This window comes from Papio anubis, chromosome 8, assembly GCF_008728515.1.
Source record: "Papio anubis isolate 15944 chromosome 8, Panubis1.0, whole genome shotgun sequence".
Classification (NCBI taxonomy): Eukaryota; Metazoa; Chordata; class Mammalia; order Primates; family Cercopithecidae; genus Papio; species Papio anubis.
This window is the reverse complement of record NC_044983.1, coordinates 125,022,107-125,029,574: the sequence shown is the minus strand read 5'-3', so window position 1 is coordinate 125,029,574 and position 7,468 is coordinate 125,022,107. Positions and strand designations below refer to the sequence as shown.

General features: G+C 43.7%; 1 long non-coding RNA gene across 5 annotated transcripts in view; it reads left to right on the top strand.

The window, feature by feature from the left end:
• The first annotated feature begins 676 nt into the window (after window positions 1-676).
• The window catches only part of LOC103887133, a 177,710-nt gene continuing 170,918 nt past the window's right edge, over window positions 677-7,468 (top strand). For 2 of the 5 annotated variants that reach the window (XR_002524014.2, XR_002524013.2), the window contains exons 1-2: window positions 678-1,375; window positions 4,895-5,016. This is a non-coding gene — a long non-coding RNA (uncharacterized LOC103887133). Of the gene's footprint in view, window positions 1,376-4,894; window positions 5,017-7,468 lie in introns of all 5 variants that reach the window. The other 3 variants (XR_002524015.2, XR_001905895.3, XR_651106.3) reach the window with 3 other exon arrangements.

The following is a 7,468-nucleotide window of genomic DNA, read 5'->3' as shown; positions in this document are numbered from 1 at the left end:
CTGGTGGGCATCTCTGTTCTAAGGTTAACTGGCTGCTCACTTACCTTTATTTTCACATCTTTAAAAGGGGCATTATAATATCTAATATTTAGGGTCCTCGATACATTAATTCACTCTCTTCATATTAGTCATTTGTAAACAATATTCTACATTCTTCATAAATGATGTCATATAGCAACATTGAATGATAGAAAGATAGTAATATATTGCTATGTTAGACAAATGATACAAGTAGTATGTTTTGTATGAACTCAATTTGTAAAAAAATGCACAAAGTACACAATAGAGAAGAACGATCACATATGGTTAATAGTGGTCTTCTGTAGGTGGTGGGACTACAAGTCCTTTCAAGTTTTTTCTTATTGCTTTTCTTCTTTTACTTAAATATCTAAATTGACCATATATTAATGTGGTAATCAGTTTTAAAAAGTTCTTTCTCTTTTTTCTTTTTTTGAGACGGAGTCTCACTTTGTCGCCCAGGCTGGAGTGCAGTGGCTGGATCTCAGCTCACTGCAAGCTCCGCCTCCCGGGTTTACGCCATTCTCCTGCCTCAGCCTCCCGAGTAGCTGGGACTACAGGCGCCCGCCGCCTCGCCCGGCTAATTTTTTGTATTTTTTAGTAGAGACGGGGTTTCACCGGGTTAGCCAGGATGGTCTCGATCTCCTGACCTCGTGATCCGCCCGTCTCGGCCTCCCAAAGTGCTGGGATTACAGGCTTGAGCCACCGCGCCCGGCAAAGTTCTTTCTCTTAAAGGAGTAAAGGTGATGATTCTAAGTGATTGGGAAAAAAATGGAATAACCAGCTTTCTTTCAAATGGTTGTTCAAAAGACGCATTCCCATATAATTTAAAAACAGGCACCAATGATGTTTTCAGGAGTCATTGTTAACTAACGCTTTTTTTCTTCTTGTCAGTGGAGACAACCCCAGTCAGCCACCAGTGGGTCTGTGACATTGAAAAGGACATTGCCCAGCGCAGTTGGGGCCCGGACTCCACATCTACTGCTTGCCCTGGCCAAACAGCTGTGTTCTGAGCAAACAGCGCGATGACACTCACCTGCAGGAAGCGGAAATGGGGTCATGGAGTTGGGCTGCAGTCACAGGTGGGGTCACAGAGCTGGTGGTGCCACGGTTCCACCCCAACAGGCGGGCCAGCCTATCAGGAGAGGGCCAGGACAATGCCGAAAGAACGTCTGTTGCTCTTAGTAATGAGTGACAGTTCTCCAGCTGTCGGGTAAGCCCTGGGCAGGATGCTGTCACAATTACAATTTGGCCAGAACCCGCAGTCCCGGGCTCAGGTCTTACAACACAGGGGATGCTGATGGGAGTTCCTCCCGAGCTTAGTAGCGAGGCTGGAGAGAGAATGACGGAGAAAATGGTGCGTACACATGGAGAAGCGTGGAGTGAATGAACACAGAAACTCTCTGCCCCAAAGTGCGTTTTTGCCGCATTTCTTTCAGTCTAATCAGGAGCAGAGAGGGTACCTTTCTTTGCAATGGCTCCCCCAAATTAGAAAGTGAGATAACTTTATTTCATACATGGATGTACATTTTCACTTTAACTTTTGGGTTTTAGTGTATGTCTTTAAAGGCGGATTTTTGTTTTGTGACAGGAGACTGTTTTTCCATTCCTGAGAATAACGGTGTTCTTTTAAAAATACATTGCTTGAAGTAAAAAAAAAAAAACGGGGTCACTTAATATGTTAATATAGTTAGTGTGTGGAAGTGGCAAAAATCTTCAAAGGGTGATGCCAACAACTAAAATATGGACATCACTTTTCTTCACTGGCCTGGAAGTTGAAAGACTTCGGTCCCTGCCATTTTACCTACTAATTAGGAGAACGTCAGTCAGTGGTTCCCAAACCTACCTACACGGTGGAATCACCTGGGTGTGGGGGAACTTCAAAAACTATTGATGCCTGTTTTCTACCCCAGAGGTTCTAATTCAATAGGTCTGCGTGTGGCTTGAGCTTTGGAGGTTGTAAAAGATACCCAGGTGATCCTCATGTCAGGCACATTAGGAGCCAGTTCTTTGAGGTACCTGAGCCTTAGTTTCCTTTCTGTAGTATGGAGGTGTTGAGTGTCTACTAAACAGGATTTGTTCTACTCTTCATGTTCTTAAAAAAAAAAAAAAAAAAAAAGAAAGCAAATGCTTTCAAGTGAATGGCTCAATGTTTTCTCCCTGAAAGGGACTGCTGGACAGTATGAGCCACTGGGTTCTAGATGGATAAAACAGGTCCAGTCTGGGGCTTCTGGTGCAAAGCAGAGAAGGTGGAACCAAAAATGGAGAGGAAAAGGGTACCTGGCAGAAGCTCTTTCCTCTGGCTGGGCGTGGTGTCTTGTGCCTGTCATTCCAACATTTTGGGAGGCTGATGCTGGAGGATCACTTGAGGCCAGGAGTTCAAGACCAGCCTGGTCAACATAGTGAGACTATGTCTCAATCACAACCACCACACCAACCTCTTTGCTCTAGGCCAGCTTTACTGATAGTTTATATATTCAGACAGAAACAGTGTGGGGTGGGACAGAGCTAATATATGTATCCAAGAGATGATGGGCTGCCATGGGCTAGAAGAGTGACTTCAGATAAGCCCCTTTACCTCTTTGGGTCTCATTTTCCCCAGCTGGAGAATGAGGAGTGGGCTAATTGATGCAGACAATTCAATCTATTGCTAAAGCTTCTCTCTACCCTGCCTCCGTTGGTCTTTTCTTGGCTTTTTGCCAATGAGTTCTCCAGCGAGCCAGTAGATGGCAGTAGAGGCTTTTGAATGAGGACTTTCAGGTCGCTTGGCTCACCTAATTTCATCCTCCCACCCTGACACTGCTGGGAATGCTGCCCTGGAAAGCTTCTCTGCTGCCTGCAGAGCTGACAGCTGCTGCCTGAATCTACTCATCTGTGAGCCACAAAGAGGCAAAGTTTAAAGGAACAGCACTTCTTAGCTGTTCACAGTGCTACGAGGGCAGGGCAGAACAGGACCAGCTGGTGCTTACAGTCCAGTTACTTCTTCGCTCTATCCCTGGGGTCAGATCTCACCTGTTTTTGATCTTTGGCACATTTTCCTGCAATGATGAATGAGTGAGGTGGGCTGGGAGTGAATAAGAGGACTTTTAGGGTAAGAGAGCAACCCGGGCCATCTTTAGGACAACACCAATTTCTCGGAGGAACTTATATTGGCGCATGATGGTTTTAAAAGAGCTTTCATACACGTCGATTCATTTCATCTTTGAAATTACCCTTTGAGTTTGGTAGAAACAAAATTGTCAATTTCGGTAGATGAGGATGTCTCAGGGTAAATGGGAAAGTGATTTTTTAAAGTTAGCCTGCTCTAAGGTGGTGATCAGAACTCAAACCCAAGTCATTTATTTATTTATTTATTTACAAAGTCTTGCTCTGCCACCCAGATTGGAGTGCAGTGGTATGATCTTGCAGCCTCTGTCTTCTGGGTTCAAGTAATTCTCCTGCCTCAGCCTCCTGAGTAGCTGGGATTACAGGCACTATGCCTGGCTAATTTTTGTATTTTTAGTAGAAACGGAGTTTTACTATGTTGGCCGGGCTGATCTCGAACTCCTGACCTCAAGTGATCTGCCTGCCTTGGCCTAAAGTGCTGGGATTACAGGTGGGAACCACTGTGCCCAGCCTCAAACCCAAGTCATTTGGCAACTCAGTTCTGTCCTCTTTCTATTGAGTAAGGCATAGCAACTAACATGCCCCATATTTGAGTTCCTGTAGGTGCTTACTGGGTTGTACATTTCAAAAATCTTTATCATTTACTCACTATGTGTCAGGCACTAAACCATGTTCTGAGAATACAGAGGTGAAAAATAAATAACTATCCTTGCATACTGCTCTATATGTTCCAGAAACTGTTGTAATGAGTTTAAAAATAATTGCCGATTTAATTCCTCTTAATAGCCCTTTGAGGTAGGTATTGCTTTAACCCAGTTTACAGATGAAGAAACTGAGGTACAGAGAAATTATGTAACTTGCTACAGTAAGTGGTGAAGCCAGAATTTAAAGGGAGGCAGTAGCATCCTTTTTCTTTTTCAAAACAGCTTTACTGAGTTATAAGTCATGTACTCCATAATTTGCCTATTTATAGTGTATAATTCAATGGTTTTTGGTATATTTGACAGAGATGAGCAAACATCACAGTCAATTTTAGAACATGTCTCATAACATGCCTTATCCCCCCAAAATAAACCTGTACCCATGAACAGTTGGGACGTGGTATTCTTAACAGCTATACTATATTGTTTCCATGGATAACACATGGTTTTTGTCTTTCAAGAGTTCTGTTGAGTTCAGGACACATAGACAGATTATGACACTACGGTGCAGTAAGTACAATGACAGTTGATACTCAAAGATCAAATAGCTTACAGTATAATGTAGAGTCTCAAAGTAAGGACTTTTACAGAGAGAGAGAGAGAGAGAGAGAGAGAGAGAGAGTGTGCAAGCAAGAGACAACATGACCCTGAATTTTCTGCTTATAATAAAGCTGTGATTAATGCATCAAGTACCTGGAAATTAAAATGATGTTCATAGAGGGGATACTGAGATTTTGTATGCTGGGGTCAGTTATTGTGATGTTACCAGATTAGCCAATGACTCCTTTCAGCCCCCTTGGGGAATGTGATGGGGAGGGCTGGGTGGGCAATGGGCGTGGGCATAGCCTGGGATAAACAGGGAAGGTTAAGTGCACCTAGTGCCTGGTGTCTGGAAGGTCATGAGGAAAGGCTTCACTGTTACTCTCCGGGTCAACTTGGTGTGATGCACGCACCAACTCAGCAGCCAAGTTTATCTGGGGTATGTCAATCTCACAAATTACAGAAACTTCCCAGAAGTAGCAACAGGACCCAGGAGCTCACAGCTGGGTTTTCACTTAATCCTTGTACAGTGTTGCCTCAACTTCTCCAAGTTTCTGGTGTTTATGAAGATCCATAACAGCTGGCAGCAAACTCAACTCCTGAGAATCATTTCTGGGAGAATGCCGAAGACTGCATTTCAACTCCAAGAATGGTGAGAAAAGTACAGTTGAAAGTCTCATTTTAATAACTTTGTAGTAATAATAATGTCTGCCATGTACTGATTGCCTTGCAAGTGCAGGATGGTATGTTAGAGTTTTTTTTCACTTATTTCACTTAAATCTCATGATCAACCTGCCAAGGCCACATTGTTACCCCTACTTTAGTGGTGGTTAGGATCAGAAGAGGGGAGGTAGTTTGCCCAAGGTTTACATAGCTAGGAAGTGACAGGGCTGGAATTCTAACTAGGGTGATCAACTCATCCTGGCTTGGCTGGGGCTTTGCTGGTTTTAAGATGGAAAGTTCCTTATCCCAGCAACCACTTCAGTCCTGGGTAAGCCGAGAAGTTTGGCCAGCCTAGTATCCAGGTCTGTTGGGTTCTTTCTGCTGTGCCCTGCAAACAGAGAAGCTCCCTCGACGCCTCTCTTGGCAGCAGTACATGGTTTGGGCTCCCCGCCGAACTCCCTTAGGGACTTGCTATGCTCCTCCCTATCTGTCTCCAAGTGCCTGCTCTCTGGAACTGCTCTGAGCCTTGTCTCCTTCCAGCTGTTTCCTGGCCCCCTCAATTGCCTGCTTTCTCCTGTGATAGTTGCTCTTATTTTCGTGTCAGGCCTTTTACCGTTTATCCGTTTGGAGCTTCCCCTAAGCACACAACCCACTGCTGGCTGTAAAGATTTGGAGACCTGGGCTTGAGTTCCAGCTGAGCCGCCTTCTGGCTATTCCCTGGGGAAGTCACCTCACCTCCCTAGAGCCTCTGCTTCCTCATCCAAGACTGGCTATGCTCACCCACCAACACCGCTGTATTGTTTAATGTAAAGGCAAGATGAGAACATGGAGTTCAACCTGAAAGGCATTGCACACGTTGGTTGTCATTACTGTTGGGTGACTTCCTACTTTCCCTGCCTACTTCTGAAAGGAGAAGCGAGTTAGTGGCAGTGTGGACCCTGATTTAGCATGGGAGGTTTTGGAGTCTGCTAGCCTGGCTACCTATCCGTTGTGTGTCTGCTTTTTTCAGATTTGAAAATAGGGTTCATGAGTACCTGATAAATTAGTTGTGAAATACTTAGTCTTGTATCCTGGGTTGGCTTCAAGCTTGAAAAGCGGGTTGGAGCCATGTGTCTTCAAGTTGGCCCAGGACACCTGGCCAGGAACACTGGCTTACTGTGCTGTGAATAAGTATTGGTGGCACAAATGAATGAATGAATAAATGAATGTGGCACAGAAAGTGCCGAATGGGTGATAGGGAGTACATTATAATGGAAGGTAAAATTGCCTTGGAAAGTTGAAAATACTTGATGCAAGCAAGCCAATTTCTCACAAACCACTTCAACTATTTCCTAGAACAAGGCAGCTTGTAAAGAAACACATTACATAAAGAAATAAATAGTATAATCATTTATATGATTCCTTTATCTTTAATTTTTTTTTTTTTTTATTTGCAACAGGGTCTTACTCTGTCGCCCAGGCTGGATAGAGTGCAGTGGCAATCATAGCTCACTGAAGCCTCTAACTCCTGGGCTCAAGTGATACTCCAGCATCAGCTACCCAAGTATCTGGGACTACAGGCACACACCAGCAGACCTGGCTAATATTTTGTATGTTTTTTGTAGAGACGGGATCTTGCTATGTTGCCCAAGCTGGCCTCAAACTCCTGACCTCAGGCAATCCTTCTACCTCAGCCTCTTAAAGCTCTGGAATTACAGGCATGAGCCACTGCACCCTGTCCCCCTTATCTTTTTATCTTAAATTCTTTCCGCTCTTTACCATCTCTTTGTTATGGTCATTTCCACATTAACCCCATTCTGGCTGCTCAGTCATTTACTGAGCATAGAGATGAGCCATTTTTATGATATTTATTTCACAAGCTTGTAAGTAGGTTGTTTTTACTTCTCTCCAAACCAGTCCAGAACTCTTGGCCATTTTCAATTATTTGTGTTATTTTATCTTATCTCACTTGTTCCTTCTGCTCTGTCTCCTTTGCTGGTTTCTTTTTTCTCCTCAGACCTCTTACATGGGAAGACACAGGGCTCCACACTGCATTCTCTTTTCTTTATCTAAATTCCTTGCCTTGGTGACCTCATTCAGTCTTTGAGCTTCAATTATTATTTGCATTTTATGACTCTCAAATTTATATCTCTGTCCCAAACTTCTCTCTTGAAATCCCATATTCAAGTACCTGTAGGGCTTGTTCACTCATATCTATTTTTATATATATATACACACACACATACATATATATATATATATATATATATATATTTTTTTTTTTTTTTGAATTGGAGTCTTGTTCTGTCACCCAGGCTGGAGTACAGTGGTGTGATCTCGGCCCACTGCAAGCTCCGCCTCCCGGGTTCACACCATTCTCCTGCCTCAGCCTCCTGAGTAGCTGGGACTACAGGTGCTCTCCACCACACCCAGCTAATTTTTTGTGTTTTTAGTAGAGATGG